We start from the raw sequence: 19,871 nt of genomic DNA, 5'->3' as shown, positions 1-19,871 counted from the left end.
GCTTGAAGGAAGAAATGAAATCTGAAATGCAAGATCTGGAGGATTCATGGCAAAAAAGCACTTTGAGTCAGGGAAGGCAACCCAGTTACCCCCGATGTTAGCCTGAAGCCACGCCCTTGGCTGAGGCTGGAAGTACACATAAGGTGCTTTCGTCTAATCATTTTAAAGTACTTAATTAGCATCGCCTAATTACACATTTTAGCACACGTGACCCGTCTTCCATTTTATCTTAACTCAGAAACAAGAATTACTGAGGTCTTCTGAGAAGAGAAAAAAAAAACAAAAGAAAATGAGATCCAAATTTTTAAAAATAACAGTTACAAAATGTCTCACTCAGAAAAGAGAGATTTAGAATTATGTATGTGTAGGGATACTTTAAGCCTCAGAATAGGGAGAAAAGTGTCTAGGTTGAGATTCAAATGCAGGTTCTCTAAGTTTTTCAAAGTTTGGACTGTGGTCTCTGGAGATACATGGCAGGTAGGTTGTTCTTTCACATGCAAATCTAGGTTGGGCCATCAGATTTCCTGAACTGAGATTGAAAGGAGAATGAGGCTGGGGAAAAAACGGAAAACTTTGGGTCAGATAAACAGTTGTTTCTCCCCAGACTTGAAAAAAAGTAATAGAAAAGAATTTCTCGAAATGGGCATCTCTTACCACTTGTATCAGGTCACCTGGGAGTGCTTATTAAAAATACAGCTGCCTAAGCTCCATCTTCAATGTTCTATATCCGGATCTCTGGGGGAGGGGCCCATGAAACAAAATTCTTAACCAGAACCTCCCTAGTGATTCTAATGCACAGTAAATTCTGAGAATCTCTGGTATAGAGAATATTTAGAACATTTATTGACTAGAATGGCTTGCCTCAAACCATATTTTGATAAATGGCAAAAATCAGTGTTGGTGATACCTCATGTTAAAATCAATTTTTGAAATATACATATCAGAAAAACACTGAACAGTTATTTGTCATCATTACATGATTGTCATTACATGACAATCCCCCCCATAAGGAATGGTGTGCAACATGAGAGAACACAAGGAAAGCTCATGAACAAAATCATGTGCACGTAGATATGAAGAGTTGGATGTGCCGATTTTTGATTAGACACCATTTGCTAACTAATCATTGCATTCTATCCATCTGTTTATATTTGATTATGTTTGGTTATGCATTTGAACCAGCCCCAATCCTAGCTCTAGGGCCAAAAATCACGGTCAGTATCTATAGAGCAATTCTCATTCTCATGTAAATCTCATGCTTCATACACATGAGATTACTACGTAATTTCCACAACCCTCGGAGGTGGATTTCATCATTAGCCCCATTTTACAGATAAAGAAGCTAGGAATCAGACAAGTTAAATAATTTGGACATGCTCACACAGCCTAAGGAACTGTACAGCTTGCACTCAAATCCAGTTCTGCCGACTCTAGCCTTAAGATGAACTTCCTCTTAAAAATAATTTCTCCCTCCTCTCTACCCCATTTCTCACTCTAAGCCATATATCACTGCGGAAATTCCACCATGCAGAATTCTTTTCTGGGGGGAATGGTATTGCTAATCAAACACCAGAACTCTTCCTTTGCATTAAAACACTGATTGGCCAGGGATGCTAGCTGTCAGTCCTTCATTCCTTACTGTGCATGCGTCATCAGCGGGTCCTGCACCACTTGCTGAACTAGATGAAAGGGAAGTGCATTGAGGGGCAAAGGATGGCGGTGTGGTCGCGGGGGCACTGCCTTGCTCAGGGAGTGGTGGCAGAGTAAAACCCTCTTACTCCTGAGGAAAGTTTGCAGGTCCTGAGTGCTTGGGGTCCAGGGAAACGAGGTGAGAACCTGTAAATGTGCTTCCTGTGATTTGCCTAGGTCCTATTTGCATGAAAGTAATGTTCTACTTTCAAACATATGTTTAAAGGACTTGGGCTTGAGACCTAGCTCTGCCATATTGCAAGTTGGTAAAGTTGAGCAAATCTGTCCCTATTGTTGGAACCCTCACTTGGGAGTCATGTTTTTTAAGGTCTGGGCCTGTTGTTAACATTCTTAGGGGAGCAAATGGCCTCATAATATGTAAGATACCATGGGAGTAGGCTAGCCTTATCTTAAGCCTGACTCATTTTTATGGAAACTTTCACTAAGATTTTATTGATGAGAACCCAACCTACTTTTCCAAGATTGTCCCTCATAGCTACCTAACCTTATCTCTCCTGTGTCTCTGCCCGTTGCCACATCCTATATTCCAAAATGAACAGTAGTAAGTAGAAGCTTCTGATATTTGCCTTTTCAAAACCTCATCTTTCTAACCTCCACAGCGTATAATGTTATCAAAAACAAAACAAAATTAAAAAAAATACATAGCCTAAAACCAATCTCAGCTTTTTTCAAACTATTTAGTTTTTATATAAGATACAGGAAACATGGTTCCCTATAAGGGCCATAAAAGGATATAGCTAAGGAAAATACAGAATATAGTACTAGGAGTCTAAAGAATTAGTGGAGAATATAGAAGAGCTCAAGTTTTAGGGTCAGATGGCCTGGGTTGAACCCTGTTTAACCATTTACTAGATGTACACCCTGGGGTAAATTACTACCTCCACGCTTCAGTTTCCACGTCTGTATTATATACCCACCACTTAGGGTACTGTGATGATTAAATGTGCTCATTAAACGTTTTTTTATAAAGCTTACGAGTAAGCTTTATACTAGTAAGAACTCAGTAGAGTAAGAACTAAAGTAAGGGGGCTTCCCTGGTGGCGCAGTGGTTGAGAATCTGCCTGCTAATGCAGGGGACACGGGTTCGAGCCCTGGTCTGGGAAGATCCCACATGCCACGGAGCAACTGGGCCCGTGAGCCACAACTACTGAGCCTGCGCATCTGGAGCTTGTGCTCCGCAACAAGAGAGGCCGCGATAGTGAGAGGCCCGCGCACCGCGATGAAGAGTGGCCCCCGCTTGCCGCAACTAGAGAAAGCCCTTGCACAGAAACGAAGACCCAACACAGCCAAAAATAAATAAATAAATAATAAAAATTAAAAAAAGGAATTCCTAAAAAAAAAAAAAAAAAAAAAGAACTAAAGTAAGAACTCAATAGATGGTGGCTAATACTATTAAGAGATATAAGCAAAGGACAAACAGCAATATTTCTTTCTCTTATCCCTCCCAGAGTTAAGTATCTTTACCCACTTAACCAGGAAGAATTATAGAATACTCATAATAGTCTCCTTTCTCTACATGTCTTCTTATGAGACCGTGGGTAATCAAATGATCCATTTCAAAAAAAAACTGAGACAATAGGAATAAAATTATCCTAGCCAGCTCATCTAATCTTTCTCAATTTCCTTATCCATAAAAAGGAACGAGAACACCTATCAGTGTTTTATAGATAAACTTAGTTCACATATGCAAAAATGCTTCATAAATTACACGATACAGTATAAGTTATTTATTATTTGGGATAGAAGTGACTGAAGATATAGGACGTGGTTTTAAATATGAGAACAGAGCACACTGAATAACTGCCTCATCAAAAAGTGGCATTTTCTGTATAATTTTATCCTTATTAATAACTCAAGGCTAAGCTACATCACCTTTTTTAAAAAAAACTTATCAATGGCAATGATAAATTATGAGATTAAAAATATATTAACCGGGCTTCCCTGGTGGCGCAGTGGTTAAGAATCCGCCTGCCAATGCAGGGGACACGGGTTCGAGCCGTGGTCCGGGAAGATCCCACATGCGGCGGAGCAACTAAGCCCGTGCACCACAACTACTGAGCCTGTGCTCTAGAGCCTGCGAGCCACAACTACTAAGCCCGCGCGCCACAACTACTGAAGCCCGTGCGCCTAGAGCCCGTGCTCTGCAACAAGAGAAGCCACTGCAGTGAGAAGCCCGCGCACTGCAATGAAGAGTAGCCCCCACTCACCACAACTAGAGAAAGCCCGCGTGCAGCAACGAAGACCCAACGCAGCCAAAAATAAATAAATTAAATAAATTAAAAATATATATATATATATATTAACCACTGGGAAAGAAGAATTATCACCACAGGGTTTCATTTCTTTATAATATAGTTTCCCAGGTATGTTTGATGAAGAGAAAATCACTCACCTGCCAGCCCCTATATCAGCATTCTGGAATAGACCTTTGACCAACATCCTTCCCCCAAGAGACAACAGCTCCTGAATTACATTCTACAATTAGTACTTAAAGATAACATGGACATTTGCTTAGCTTTTAATATTTAAATGAAAAAATTTCTGTCAAAGGGGTATTTTACTAGCACCAACTTGAAATTTTATTTATTTAATTATGTTTTACAATATAATGAAATCTGGCAAAGTGAGCAATTCTAGAGAAGAATGCATTTTCATCTTACGTTTTTACCTAAAAAAAAACCCCAATACTAAACCTCCTTCTAAAAAGGCTATCTTGTGTCTGTGTAGAGCCCAGGTGGTTTCCCTGACAAGGTCTTCACTAGGACTCACTTTGCCAGGCTGATGAGAATATTATAGACTGTACTTAAAACTTGAATGTTTATGTATCACAGTTTATTTATTGAAGGAGGTGAAATATTTTTAAACTCTCACTCGCGTTTTATAGAGGGCACAATTTTCCTTGGAGAGAAAGACTATTATTAGCATGAAAATTAAAAGGTGTGATGATTTACAAATAGCACAGTGGTGAAAAGAGCAAATTCTAGGGTCCCACTGCCAGGGTCTGAATCAGGCTCTGCATGCAGTAGCTGTGTGACTTTTGGCGACTTTCGGAACCACTCTGTGCCTTGGCTCTCCCATCTTTAAACTCTTGTGGCATATATACACAAACCCTTGTAGCATGTCATAGACTTAATCCTTAAGCTGAGTGGTTAAAGATAAAGAACACCAAGGGCAACAGTGAGAATTTATACACGTGCACGAACTCTTTGTGCAACCAATTCGACATGATACTTTTCCTTTCCACTAAGAAGGCAACAGCTTATTCAGCTTTGCTCAGTGTAGGCTTTTTAGTTAGTGTCTAATATTAGAGCTAGAATAATTTCTTTTAGGAGAGAAGTGAAAGTCATTACCCTGTGGTAGCATGTTTTAGTGGTGTTTATACACACAGTGTTTTCTCCTGCAAGCGAGTTAACAAAGCTGTTTTCTTCCTGTTGGTTTCAAGAACATTTACACTGAAAGAACTGTGAGCATTTATATGCTGTCTTCTGTGTGCCCTGCACTCTCTGAGAATTACGTTTTACATTTCACAGGTAATCCTTCCTTCAAGGGGGGTAAACTCCTGCCCATGGACCAAATCGAGCTCACTGCCTATTTTTATATAGCCTACGAACTAAGAATGATTTTTATTAAATGGGTAGGGAAAAAAAATCTAAACAATAATGTTTCATGGCACATGAAAATTACCATTTCAGTAACCATAAAAAATGTTATTATTCCTTTACATATTGTCTGTTGTCTTGGGTGCTTTTGTGCTACAACAGCAGAGTTGAGTAGTTAGGACAAAAGTCATACGGCCACAAAGCCTAAAATATTTAGTGTCTGGCCCTTTAAGAAAATGTTGCTGACCCTCCTGTTTAGCCTAATTCTATCCCAGAAAGAAAGGAAGATTGGCACTCTAACAAGATCATAGCCAAGGTTCTCCTAAGTAGAGGATAAGCTGGTATTTATCTGATGACTGTAGAATAATCTGCTTCAAGACAAGAGAGAAGATAAAGAGGACCAGTTCTTCGCCAACCGAGAAATTCCACTTGATTTTGCATCATAAGAATTTTCCCCAAACTGTCTTTCTTACAGCTTTGGTTATTCCATCATAATATCACAAAGACAGCAAGTCAGAAATTCAGGCAATAAAGAGCAAATCCAAGCCCGCCCCATATCCCAGGCAATTGATGACATGTTAAATGTCTGCCAGGTTCAAACCTCTTCTGGGAAAGTGGTGTAGAGAATCCCTTCCCTAGGAAGAATTGCCATGATGGGGACCGTTTAACATTCATCAAATCACCTTCTACTCTGTTCCAGGCATTACTCTGAATTCTGAGGCTACAGGGATGATCAGAAAAGCAATGACCCTGTTTTCATGGAAATTAAAATGCAATTGAGGCAACAAACAATAAACAAATGAATAAATAAAAAAAGGCTGAAAAGTGCTATAAAAACACAGGGTATAAAATACTGTATGATTCCGCTTACGTGAGGTATCTAGAATAGTCAAATTCAGAGAGACTGAAAGAGAATAGTGGTTGCCAGGGACTGTGGGGAGGTGGAAATGGGGAGTTTATATTTAGTGGATAGAGAGTTTCAGTTTTGCAAAATGAAAAGAGTTCTGGAGATGGATGGTGGTGATGGTTGTACAACAATATGAATGTACTTAAAACCACTGAACTGTACATTTAAAAATGGTTAAAATGGTAAACTTTATGCTATTTGTATTGTACCACAATTTTTTAAATTGGGGAAAAAAACACTAGAGATAAAGAGATGGTCCTAAAAGGGGAGGGGGAAAAAAGACAGGTCTCCTACAGAAAAAAAAAAAAAAAAGCACATTCAGTTTCTCATCAGAACACCAGATACTAGAAAATAATGAAGAAAAAATATATTCAAAATTCTGTGTTAAAATTATTTTCAACTTAAACTTCTATACTCAGACAAATTATTAACTAACTGCGAAGGTGGAAGAAAGTCATTTTCAGGCAAACACATGCACAGGGAGAGTGATGGCGGCTGGCCAAGTCGCTGCTGCTCATATGTTAATGTACTTTCAGTTTAAAAAAACATTTAGGGGCTTCCCTGGTGGCGCAGTGGTTGAGAATCTGCCTGCTAATGCAGGGGACATGGGTTCGAGCCCTGGTCTGGGAAGATCCCACATGCTGCGGAGCAACTAGGCCCATGAGCCACAACTACTGAGCCTGCGCGTCTGGAGCCTGTGCTCTGCAACAAGAGAGGCCGCGATAGTGAGAGGCCCGCGCACCGCGATGAAGAGTGGACCCCGCTCGCCGCAACTAGAGAAAGCCCTAGCACAGAAACGAAGACCCACACAGCCAAAAATAAATAAATAAACAAATTTTTAAAAAAAGAAATGCAGGTTCATTGAGATTAAAACATATGCACTTTGCATTAAAAAAAAAACCATTTAGAATAGGTGATTTATTCACATGCTTTAAAAAATCAGAATATATAAAAAGATATATGGTAAATCTCCCCTTCCAATGTTCACCTCCATTTTCTCAGGTGTTCTCACTGCTCCTTCCCAGAGGGAACCACTGTTGTTGGATTCTCATGTAACTTCCAGAGTATCACTAGGCATGCATAAACACATCTGAATATAGATTCATTCTTTTTCTTCCCTTCCTTTAAATGCTTGGTTTAAAAGGGGTAATTAGGTATGGCCTGAGTAGCAGGAAGATTGAGCCAGATGAAGAGGAGAACATTCCAGGGAGAGAAAAGAGAGAGACCAGAGGCTCCAGGACAGAAATTGGTGTCTTGTGTCTAAGGATCAGAAGGAAGATCCAAGTGATGGATGCAGAGTGGATGAGGGAGGGTGTGGCAGAAGAAAAGGAAGAAAAGGAGGAAGAATACATGATTCCCCCTAGAATAATAGTGCATAGCTGTCCAACCCTGTCTTCAATGAGAAACTATCTACCATGGTAGCCATCCCTGCCCATTATGTGCCATTATGATAGTTGGACCTCAAAAAGAGGATCCCATGGACCCCCACTTGTTCCAGGAAATAGCCACCTCCAGAACACCCCTACTCCTAACAACACTAAACACATCTTCCTCTTTAGAAATGTCCCTGGGTGGCTCACTTGCCCCCTGAAGCCAACCAAGGAATTATGAGTGTGCCTGGAGTCCAAGCAGCAAGTCCCCCTCACTTGCAAAAATCCCACCTCCAGAGAATGTCTGCAGTCAGAGACTGTGTTTCCTCTCTTTGCTCTGTAAACGTATTCTCCTTTCTACCACCTTAGAACTCCTGCTGAAATGAAAGCGATGACAGATGGGTTCCCTTGCCCAGTTTATGAATCAACAGCCTTTGCTCATTTTGTCTCTGACACAGTTTTGTCTTTGACATCATGAAACAGTTCCACCTTGAGCCTAAGGTCGGGGCCCCATCTTACCCCACCTCCCAGGAAGAAGAGGGAGGAGGGGAGAGAGAAATCAGCAGATGCTTTTTTATTTTATTTTAGTATTCTCTGTGTTTCTTAAACTCTACTATCTCCCACTATTATTTCCAAATATTTATTTTATTTTAGTCCCAAATTTGGCATTTAGAGAAAAGTTCTTTTTTTTTTAGACTGAAAAACTCTATTTTGTCCAATGCATACATAGACATAAACTCATGAAAGTTTCCAAGCTTTATTTAAATAGTTTTCTGATGTGGTTTCCATAAAGCAATATTATGACTCAGTGTTCATATTTAGAGAAATTATGATGATTTCTTTTAAAATTCTAATTATAGTTTAAATGACCTAATTGCTATTCAAAATTAGACACATTTATATGCCCAATTCAACATACTTCTTTAAAATATTGCCAAGGATTAAAATAAACTATAATGTACAGTGCATAATTTCACCTTAATTATGTATTTCTGTGATTAGTCTCCAGATTCACATTTCTTTTATCTCTGTAAACCACCTTCCTTCTCCACCATATTTCTTGCTTGATAAAGGGGTAATGCTGAAAAGATGAGACTCTTAAATTTTTAAAATGTTTTTTATTATAAAGTAACGGGTACTTATAAAAATTTAAAACAGTATGGAAGTGGGTAAGTAGGAGGTAACATTTGTCCCTGTCCCCATGAATTCTACTGCCATTAAGTAATCAAGATATGATATGTGTGTGTATTAAATTAAAATCAAGAGTGGGACTGGGAAGAGTTTAGCCAACTGTAAAATTAGAGGGTACACAGAATACACAAACCACCCCTCATTTCTGACACCAACTGCAAGTTTGTGGGGATCCCAGAACCACCCTCAGTTTTGACAATTTCTAGATGGACTCACAGTTACAGTTTATTACAGGGAAAGAATACAGATGAAAGTCAGTCAACAGAGGAAGCACACAGCGTGGAGTCCAGGGAAGTACCAAACATGGGGCTCCCACTGTCCTCTCCCCATGGAGTCAGGACACATTACTTTCCTGGCATCAGTATGTGACAAAACACATGGAGTGTTGCCAGAAAGGGAAAGTCAGCCAGGCCTCAGTGTCCAGAGTTTTTACTGGGGCTCCATTACATAGATATGATTGATGGGTTCACTGCCCATGTGGTTGTCTGACCCAGCATAACTCTAAATAACATTGCTGGGTTTTCTAGTGTGGCTGGCTCCACCCTAAGACTATCTGGGTATAGCCAGTGCCCACTATGTAGCATAGTGCTAGACTATCTGGTGAACCAAGGCCCAGGAAAATAAAGACACTATTTTCAGGCCTGTAATTCCAAGGGCTTAGTGATTACCTCCCAGAAGCCAAGGTCAAAGGCCAGAATGCTTTTTGAGCAAGGTTAAATTCTTTACTACACAGGCTTCCTAGTGGAAAAAAAAAAAAAATTAGAGGAGTAAAAGCATCCAAACATTATTTTCAATTAATTTCAGACATTATTTAATGATGTTCCTTAAAGGAGAGAACCAGTAACTGTCTTCCTGCCACCATATAGAGTATCAGGGATAGTAGGGGAGAACATATTTATTTGTTTTATTCTTTTCCTCTTTGTCATTATAGGTCTCTATTTCATTTGATTCCCTTTCTCCCCTGCTCCACTTCCACTACTGTTAGTTCTGATTACTACGATTAGTCACTCTGAGGTAGGGACCACCTGTATAAATACCCACAGAGGTGAGTAAAGGAGTGAAGCTCCCATTTGATATTGGTTCAGCATTGATATACTTCATTTACATACTAAACACAAAAGAATATCCTTCTTTTCCAGAAATGAAATCTGTTTCCTCACTTTTCCACTAACACCTCCTTTCTTCTTGAATGGTTTAGCTCTCTCAGCAAATATTTTATTTTCTTGCTTTTGATGGAGCTTGCAGAGAAATAGTTCTCTGCTACAATACAGTCAAAAGCTAGGGCATGTAGAATCTTGGCCCTGACTTTTAGTCTCAGACTCAAGTCAACAATTCAGGGTTTGGCAATGTGGTCCCTAAAGCACATATTGTCATCTGAACAAGTAGTGGCCACTCAGCTCTAGCTGACAGTTACATAGTGAGAATCAGAGAGCAGTTTCCCAAGAAAGGTAGAAAATCTGAAATCACTCCATTCATTCATTTATGTGAAATTCACATAGCATAAAATTAACGATTTTGAAGTGAACTGTGGCTTTTAGTACTTTCACAATGTTGTGCAGCCATTACCTCTCTCTAGTTCTGAAACACTTCCATCACTCCAAAATAAAACACCATACCCATTAAGCAATCACTCCCTGTTCCTCCTCCTTATAGCCACTAAAAACCGCCAATCTGCTTTCTATTTCTACAGACTTATGTACGCCAGATATCTCATATAAATGGAATCATATAGTATGTGATCTTTTGTGTCTGGCTCCTCAAATTACTCCATTTTAAATGTGGTCACAGTACCAAAAAAAAATGAACAACAACACTGGGTTAGATAAACCAAACACGTGTGAGGGAGAGTATGGCCCACTTGCTGCTAGTTAATAGCCTCTGCCCTGATGCAAAGAGTGATAGAAGGGACCATAGCTAGACATTGATTAAGAGGAAGGAGCCTGGAAAAGATGTTCTCTAGGAGGACAAGTTATTAAGCTAGGTCACCAATGATTCACAAATCCGGTCAAGAACAGTCAAGGACACAGAATTCAGTAGAGAGAGCCTGTTAGAACCATGGTTTAGACAGCCAAGCCAAGTCCAGCGTTCTAGAAAGTCCTGGAAAGCAGAGAATTCAGGAACTTTATTTGCAACAACTTTGTGTGTGTGTCGGGGGTGTGCGGGAGACACTGTTTGAGGCCAGTGAATCCCCTCAATCAGAATGCATAGGTTAAACAAAGCTTTTAAAAGGTGTTTTTAAGCACGTTATACGACCTCAAGGTTGTTGACCTGGTCATCTCATGCCCATCCGTAGCTCTGATTTTCAATCATGTAGACTCCAGATGTAAAAAGCATGCAGGATAAAAAGGGAAGATTATGGGGTAAAATAGAAATGTTAGGGATGATGCCAATTGGAACTCAATGTGAAGCACAGCCTTGCTTTGATACTTAACTTTTTAGTCTCAGTTTCTCCAACAGAAAAATGAGTATAATTACCCATTGTGCTGGATTGTTGTTAGAATGATACATATTGTCTATGCAATATATGGTGCAAAATGAAAGGCAGTAGGTATGAATTATTATAATAATAAGACTGATATTGACAAACAATTTAAACCACTAATTTTAGGATAGTCATTTGCTCTCGGACTTCCTCTCTGTTCCCTGCTGCGTGCAGGTGAAACATCATACACAGGTAAGGCAGTTCCTCAAAGGGTTTAGTAGGTCCTCATTATAAGGATAGAAATGTATCTTACAAAAGTATATGAAGCAACTTTACCACTAGTTCAGGGGAATGGTCATGGGTTTTTAAATTAAATCTAAAATAATTTTACTCATTGGAAAGAATGACAGATGGACAGTGTGACCCCCTGTAATCCTTTTTAGTTGTGGAAATGGCAGTTAGTTGGAGGGATTAAGCCTGTCAGTGTCACACTGCCAACTGGACAGATCTCAAATTTAGAAGGACAACTCTTGTGTCAGACTAAGTAGGTCACATTTTTGTGCCTTTTCCATAAAGTCCTCTCTGCCAAACAGAAGGTGAAGATTCAGGGGCGCTTGTTGGTTTGACAAAATTTAGATTTAACTTTTTCAAATTCCTTTAGTAATTATCTCAAATTTTAATGGTAATAGAGAATTAAATCAACACGTCCATAGTACAAACAATATTTTGCTCTATTTAAAAGCAATTTTGCATCATAAAGAAAGAGATCTAAGACATGATACCAAGTCTCAACTATTATATAATCTTAAATAATGTATTTTTTTTGAAAAATGCAGTGTGCTCTGTATAATGTGGAAATGAAGGGTAGGACCATCTTTTACTCCTTAAAATTCTATTTTCTGATTAGCTTTGTGTACATTAATGATAAAAGTCTAACATTCTTTTCAGAAATTGCGTCTAGTGAGTTAAGGAGAAAAACGTCTGATTTCTATAAATCAATATACCAAAGAAAAGAAAATCAGGTCTGAAACTGTCATTTCTCTCTTAAAAAAGGAAACCCATGGATTTGTCACGTGCAGTCCTTTCTTTAGGGATTTCTGTGGTCCTTGGGTGGATGTTGACAAGACGGATGTAGCACCTACAGGACAGATTTGGACCCAGTAATTTTAAGAAGTAGGGATCTTAAGGTGAGCCAGTTTTTGTTAGATCCTCGGCCTCAAGAAATTTATATGGCTCTTTGACTGGGCAGGGGTAGGAGCAAAACTGCGGGGAGTAAATTCTTAGTTTCTGATTGATTAACTGATTGATTGCTTGATTAGGCTAGGATTAGCAGGGGAGCAGGAAGCAGAAATTATTTAAACAAGTATTTCCAAAAATATAGCACTTACTACAGGTATTAAACAGATAAAATTAGATCGCATAATACATGATACATTAATAATTTTAATTAACCTCTCTATGACAAACGACACTGATTTTCTGTTTATATTGGTGATACATAATTTTGTTTTACATTTACTAGGTTAAGTGAAAAAAGTTTTATAAAACATGACAAAAATTATGAAGGTTGTATATGAATGACTGGTTTGTGAGACATTTATTTCAACTTAAATAGCAGATATCTTTTTTAATTGAAGCACGTCTAACCTTAAGAGGCACTGGGCATGTGAACTGACATTCCGAGATTCTGGGGTAAAAACCTGTCGGAACCACTGGATTTGGGGGGAGCTGGATTGTGATTTTTATCTTTGTGTATTTTAATTTTTATATCCTATGAATATAGCCCAAAAGATAAAAAACAGAAAAAGATATCATTTTCCCAATATCCAGGATGAAGATGAATCAGAAAACATCAGTACAACTTGATGACTTTGAATATTAGCTAGAATGAGATATAATAGAAGTCAGCTACCATAGCACATGGTAGATACAGCTACCATGGTAAATACAGATATCTGTATCTACCAAACTGATATTTTGGTATTTGCTTAACAAATTTACACATTATGAACTGAGAATTATATCTACAGTAATATAAAATCAATTCCCAATTAAACACTATGTTTAATCTAATTCAATTACGTTAATCTTATTTCAAAAATGAATTCATGTGATGGTTTGAGATACAAACAATAGAACAGAATATTTAAAAGGTGGCTGAGGACACTGGCATAAAGGAAAGATGACATGAGTGGGGTGATGTACAGCTTGCATGCGGTGTGGTCCGTGCTGGAAGCGGACTGCAAAGTTGGGTCTGAGCTTCCTAACAGCCAAAACAAATACAACTGTATAATTAGTTACAGCAGGGGTGGCAAACTATGGCCCTTTGGCCAAACCCCATCTGCCACCTGGTTTTGTAAATAAACTTTCACTGGAACACAGCTGTGCTCATTTGTTTCTGTATTGTCTATAGCTCTCTGTGGGTTACAATGGCAGAACTGAGTAGCTGCGACAGAGACAGTACGGCCTGAGAAGATGAAAATAGTTGAACTCTGGTCTTTAAGAAGAAGTTTGCCAACCCCTGAGTTACAATATTACAGTATCTAAGACATCTTTTAAAAATTCCCTGGCTCAGTGAATTTTTTAAAAACCTGTTTTTCATTATTAAAAGCCATTGATATTGATTAAAATGTTTATAAAAATTGATATGATATTTTTGCCATGAAATTTATGTTTATTTTTCCATACCAATGGCTTAGCAGTTGTTACATTGTAAATCTCAGTTACCCAAAGCTCATCTCTTGTATAAATAAAATAGTATATATTCAATACCTTCTTAAAGTATTAGTCTTAAAAGGGACTGCCTCCACAGGCCCAGATCTAAAACAAACCCGTTACCTAACAGTTATCCTTTACACAGGATTTTCAAATACAGTCTTCCACCTTTTAAGCTGCATCACATTAATCATTAATTTCAGAGGAAAGTAAATCTCTTATTAAAGGACATTTCCTTCTGCTCAGTCTTAAGGACAGATCAACAGCAACAGTCATGATGAATTTAGGGCAATACACTGGAAGAAAAGGATGAGAATGTCAATAAAGCTTCTTTTAAAATCTTTCTATCTACTTGGACTTCAGAGAAGGCAGAAAGAGAAAGTAGAGTTCACAGTTCTAGCTGTGAATATGTGAAGTGTCCCTTCTTAGTTTTGACTTCTAGAAAACTAAATTTGAAGCCCACTTTACTACCTGAGCATACTTTTCCGATCCAAGAGTGGACCTGACATAGGCTGGATGGTCAGATTCTCTCTGCAGAGAATTAAGAAGAGACTGGGATGCCGGTGCTGAGACACATCAGCGGCGGCATCCAGAAAAAGGAGCCTCAAGCTTAAGCACTGAAACTTCCCCGACGCCCGCCTCACTGAAGCCTGGTTATTCAGATCTTCCTTAGATCCTGATCCTTTCCTAATGTCTATTACTTGTATCCAAAGGAACTTTATTTAACTTGCCCAGATGGTACATTTTCAAATACTTAAGGATATTTATCATATCCCTCTAAACTTCCCTTCTCCACATAAAACATACTTAATTAATCTTTTCTTCAAAATTACTTTCCTGGGGGAGAAAAATCCCAACCATCTAAAGAAATGAATTTTTAAAAATAGACTTTAATCCCAAATCCAGACCCCAGCCTCTTTAAAATCTTGTGTGGAGAACTGAACACAATGCTTCAGGCATTGTGTGATTAGCAAAGAGTAGGACAAGACTATCACCTCCCTTATTCTAAACCCTTTAATTCTCTTAATGCAGCCATAGGTCATATTTACTTTTTTTGATAGATACATCATACTACTGAACTTACATTTAACTAAATCAAACATGTTTTTATCATTAAAGTTGATACTCAATTTTGTTGTCATTTTTTAATCCAAATATATAAATGTGTATTTATCCCTAGCATATTTGATCCTATTAATATACTCATTTTTCCAGTTTGCCAAGACATCTTTGGATTAGTAATAACTAATTATATAGTTTCTGTGTGATAGAAAACATGTTAAGCATTTTATATCTTTTATATTATTGCATTTTTTCACAACAATCTTACTAGAAATGTGTTTATTTGTTCCCAGCTTCCACCACTCTCTACCCCCTCACCCTTGGAAAGAAAAACATAACTCTTTTGATTGAAGTTAATTTTCTTAGTGGAGGTGAACAGCAATCTTACCATAATGGAATTATATAAATAACTGTATATTAAATAAATAAATAAATAAATAAGCTTCATGAAAAATGTGTCCATACTATGTAAATAGATAAGAACAGGTAGGAAGGTCATAACTAAAAAGATAATGAGATGCCAAAGGAAGAAGAAATAACTGATAAGCTGGACTTCATTAAAATTAAAAATTTTATGCTGCTAAAGACAATGTCAAGAGAACTTAGACAAGCTACAAACTGGGAGAAAATATTTGCAAAAGACACATCTGATAAAGGGCTGTTATCCAAAATATGCAAAGAACTCTTAAAAACTCAACAATAAAGAAAACAACCTGATTAAAAAATGAACCAAAAGGGCTTCCCTGGTGGCGCAGTGGTTGAGAGTCTGCCTGCCAATGCAAGGGACGCGGGTTCGAGCCCTGGTCTGGGAGGATCCCGCATGCCGCGGAGCGACTGGGCCCGTGAGCCACAATTACTGAGCCTGCGCGTTTGGAGCCTGTGCTCCGCAACAGGAGAGGCCGCGATAGTGAGAGGCCCGCGCACCGCGATGAGGAGTGGCCCCCGCTTGCCACAACTAGAGAAAGCTCTCGCACAGAAACGAGGACCCAACACAGCCATAAATAAAAAATAAAATAAAAAATAAAAAATAAAAAAAAATGAACCAAAAACCTTAACAGACACCTCACCAAATATCTACATATGACACATAAGCATTTGAAAAAATCCATATCATGTCTCATCAAGGAAATGAAAATTAAAACTATGAGATACCACTACACGCCTATTAGAATGGCCAACATCCAGAGCACTGACAATACCAAATGCTGACAAGGATATGGAGCAACAGGAACTCTCAAACATTGCTGGTTGGAATGCAAAATAGTATGGTCACTTTGAAGATAGTTTGGTGTTTTCTTACAAAAGTAAACATATAATTTTATCATATCGTCCAGCAATTGTGATCCTTGGTATCTACTCAAAGGAGCTGAAAATTTATGTCCACTCAAAAACCTGCACACAGATGTTGATAGCAGCTTTATTAATAATTACCTAAACATGGAAGTAAGCAAGATGTCCTTCAGTCAGTGAATGGATAAACTGTAGTATATCCAGACAATGGAATATTATTCTGTGCTAAAAAGAAAAGTGCTATCAAACCATGAAAAGACATGGAGGGAACTTAAAATCATATTACTAAGTGAAAGAAGCTAATATGAAAAGGATATATACTGTATGATTCCAACTACATGACATTCTGAAAAAGGTAAAACTATGGAGACAGTAAAAAGATCAGTAGTTGCTAGGGATTAGGGAGAGGGAAGGGTGAATAGGCAGACCACAGAGGATTTTTAGGGCAGTGAAAATATTCTGTATGATACTATAATGATGGATACATGTCATTATACATTTGTCCAAACTCGTAGAGTGTACAACACCAAGAGTGAACCCTAAGATAAACTATAGACTTTGGGTGATTATGATGTGTCAATGTAGGCTCACCAGTTGTAACAAATGTTTGACTCTGGTGGGTAATGTTGATAAAGGGGGTGGCTATGTGTGTATGGGGACAGGGAGTATATGAAAAATCACTATACCTTCCTCTCAGTTTCGCTGTGACCCTAAAAATACTCCAAAAATGAGGTACGTTTTATTAAAAAAAAAAAAAAAAGAAGAAGAAAGGTAACGAGATTAAGAGAGGTTAGGTGACTTGGCCAAACTTACAGAGCCAGCAAGTGGTGAAGCTGATCTTTAAAACTGAGTCTGACTCCAAATCCCATGCATCTAACTACTACTATGTTCTGGTGCCTCCAAAGTTTAGCCAAACAATTGCTTCCTAGATGTCAGTTTTCTTAATCGTTAAGTTTTCTAAGAAGATTTTCTATATATTCATTTACATCATTCATTTAAAAAAATACTATATAGAATAGAGCCCAATGGTAAGCTTCTAGAAGCCCTTTCTAAAGTTGATGTCTTTATTTTAATCAGTACCCCTGGGTACATTAAATCTATTTATTGAACTATTATCTACTCTGCATTTCACAAACTTTTCCATAAGGATGAAATAATTCTTTTCCAAACCCTTCTTTATATCCAGTTACATTACACCTACTATTTTTCCTTGATAGAACAATCAAATTATCTGCCAAAAAGAAGTTGTATAACCTTTCTGGAAACCAATTTAAAAGTATATACCAAGGCTCACAAAAATCATCTTATAAAATCTCCCTTCAGGAATATATACCAAGAAAATAATCCAACATTATGTGCATACATCTTTTTCTGGATTTTACATTCTTCTATATTTCTTCTGTTTCTGTGTTCTGTGTTATTTATAAAGGTTAAAAAAACAAACATAAAAATAGAATTATAAATTACATTATAGCACAAAATGAGCTACTACACAGACTTTTAAACAATGATTTTGAAAAATATATATGGACATGGGCAAAATGTTCATGATAAGACAAATGAAAAATAAGGATGCAAATGTATATAGTATAATCTAATTTTATAAGTATATTTAACGTGTATAAATAATGGTATTATATGTGTGTGTAATAAATAAATAGACTTTCCTATGCTTCATTAGTTTGTAGATCTAATATATTATATATATATATAATATATATATATATAATATATATATACACAAATTTGTATTACCTAGTCCCCTACAAAATTGTCCCTGAGTATTTCTGAGAGTAATCTGGAAGTATACATGAATATGTTCACTTTAACTACCACTATGCACTCCTTCACAATGTTTTCTTTGGGATTGCCCTACTGAGAACTGAAGTTTCTGCCAGGAATTGCCACCATTACCTTTTATCAGACACTATTCCCAAATGACTAAATAATGCTCAAAAAAAGAAAAGCTGTACACTCCCAACAGCCACAAAGGATAATAAGTTCCACCTTCCCCAAAATGTTCTAGATGTCTGTTTTCATGTATTATTTTCATGATGGTTTGCTGATTGTCTGGAACCTACAGTTCAAACTATTGAAAGGCTTAGCAAATCACTGAATCCCAAAAACGTTTGAACTCTCAGATATTTGACAAAGATTGTGACCTATATTTTCTCAGGATTTATGCTTAGCACCTGTTTGGACACTGAGCATCTCATGTATTTCATGACATCAGTCAAGGAACAGTGTTGAGATTATATCACCAAGACATTTGTTCATTTGCCTGCAAGATATTTCTAAGATAATTATATCATCTATTTAAGCTTGTTCTTCCCAATAATTCACATCACAAATCATTTTTTCCATGAACCACTGAAAAGTAGTAGCTGGAATCACATCTTTTAAATTTTGGTAGAGACCCATAGGAACGATGAGTACCATCTTGACCTTCTCTTTCTTAGCCATAAGGATATGAAATATTATTCTGCTATGTACAGTTGTATAGGTTGTACACTGCTCGACCGAAGCAGCACAGTATCTAAGGGAGTATCATTTACATCCTAGTCACTATAGATTTATATAAAATGTTTCATTATAAATAAATCATTACACAATGGAAGTTATTATATATTGTTTTAAGAAGTACAATATCTCATGGAAGGGAGTGACTTTGTCTAATTTGCAAAAAGACATTGCATAGACCTTCAACAGCCCTAGGACTGACTGTAGTCACTTTTAAGTCCAACTTGGAATGGCCCTAGCTAACACTTTAGTAACGAAGAGAAACTGGATTGATGTTGAATGACTTCACTAACTGAGACAGAGAGGGAAAGGAAGAAAAGGATAAACTACACTTCAGCATTGGAAATATGAGACTGGAACTCAGTAGAAGAGTAAAGTGTGCAAGTCTAGGGAGTTGAATTTGTGAGAGTGAATGAGACTACCCAAACAGACGATGGGCAAGAATATACTCAGGAATAAGAAAATCAACAACTTGCCCCAAAGAGACAGAAAGGGAAAAAGGTAGTGAGAAACACAAATAGAAAATGGTCAGAATATTAAGAGGACTAGAAGAAAAAGTATCATAGAAACAAAGAGAAACTCTTAAGAGAAATAGGTAATCAATACTATCAAGAGGAAAGATGAGTCAAGGAAAATAAGGATTGGAAAGAGGTCATTAGCTTCGATAAATACAAGGTCTTTGGTAGCTTCAGCAAGAGTAGATTCTATGGAGGGATTGGTGTGGAAATTAGATTGCAGTGAGTGAGGGAGGAATGAAAAGTGAGTAACTAGTGGTAATAAATGTAGCCTAGATTCTTAAGAAATCTGATTTTGAATGAAGAGAGATTATTATTTCAAGTGCAATTTCTCATGGAAAAAATGCTACATTAGATGTTAATTTCCTAGGTCAGCGTACAGCACTTATTTAGTTCGTAAAAAAATGCAGAAACTGCAGATTTATGATTCAAGCTGGAGGAGAGAAATGCTGTTGCAACACTTGTAATAAAACAAAACCAGAATAATAAATCTTAATAATAAACTGTTTTCTATGTGTCTTGAATGCTGGTAGGTGGGGAAGATAGATTTAATTAAAGAATTATGACTTG

General features: G+C 37.5%; 1 long non-coding RNA gene across 5 annotated transcripts in view; it reads right to left on the bottom strand.

Moving 5' to 3' along the window:
* The window catches only part of LOC309659148, a 122,918-nt gene that overhangs the window by 40,456 nt on the left and 62,591 nt on the right, over positions 1–19,871 (bottom strand). The window lies entirely within an intron of this gene.

The sequence above is a fragment of the Balaenoptera physalus genome, assembly GCF_965194825.1.
Source record: "Balaenoptera physalus genome assembly, chromosome: 4".
In the NCBI taxonomy this organism is placed as follows: domain Eukaryota; kingdom Metazoa; phylum Chordata; class Mammalia; order Artiodactyla; family Balaenopteridae; genus Balaenoptera; species Balaenoptera physalus.
The sequence above is the reverse complement of the archived record's forward strand: the minus strand, read 5'-3'. Positions and strand labels throughout refer to the sequence as shown.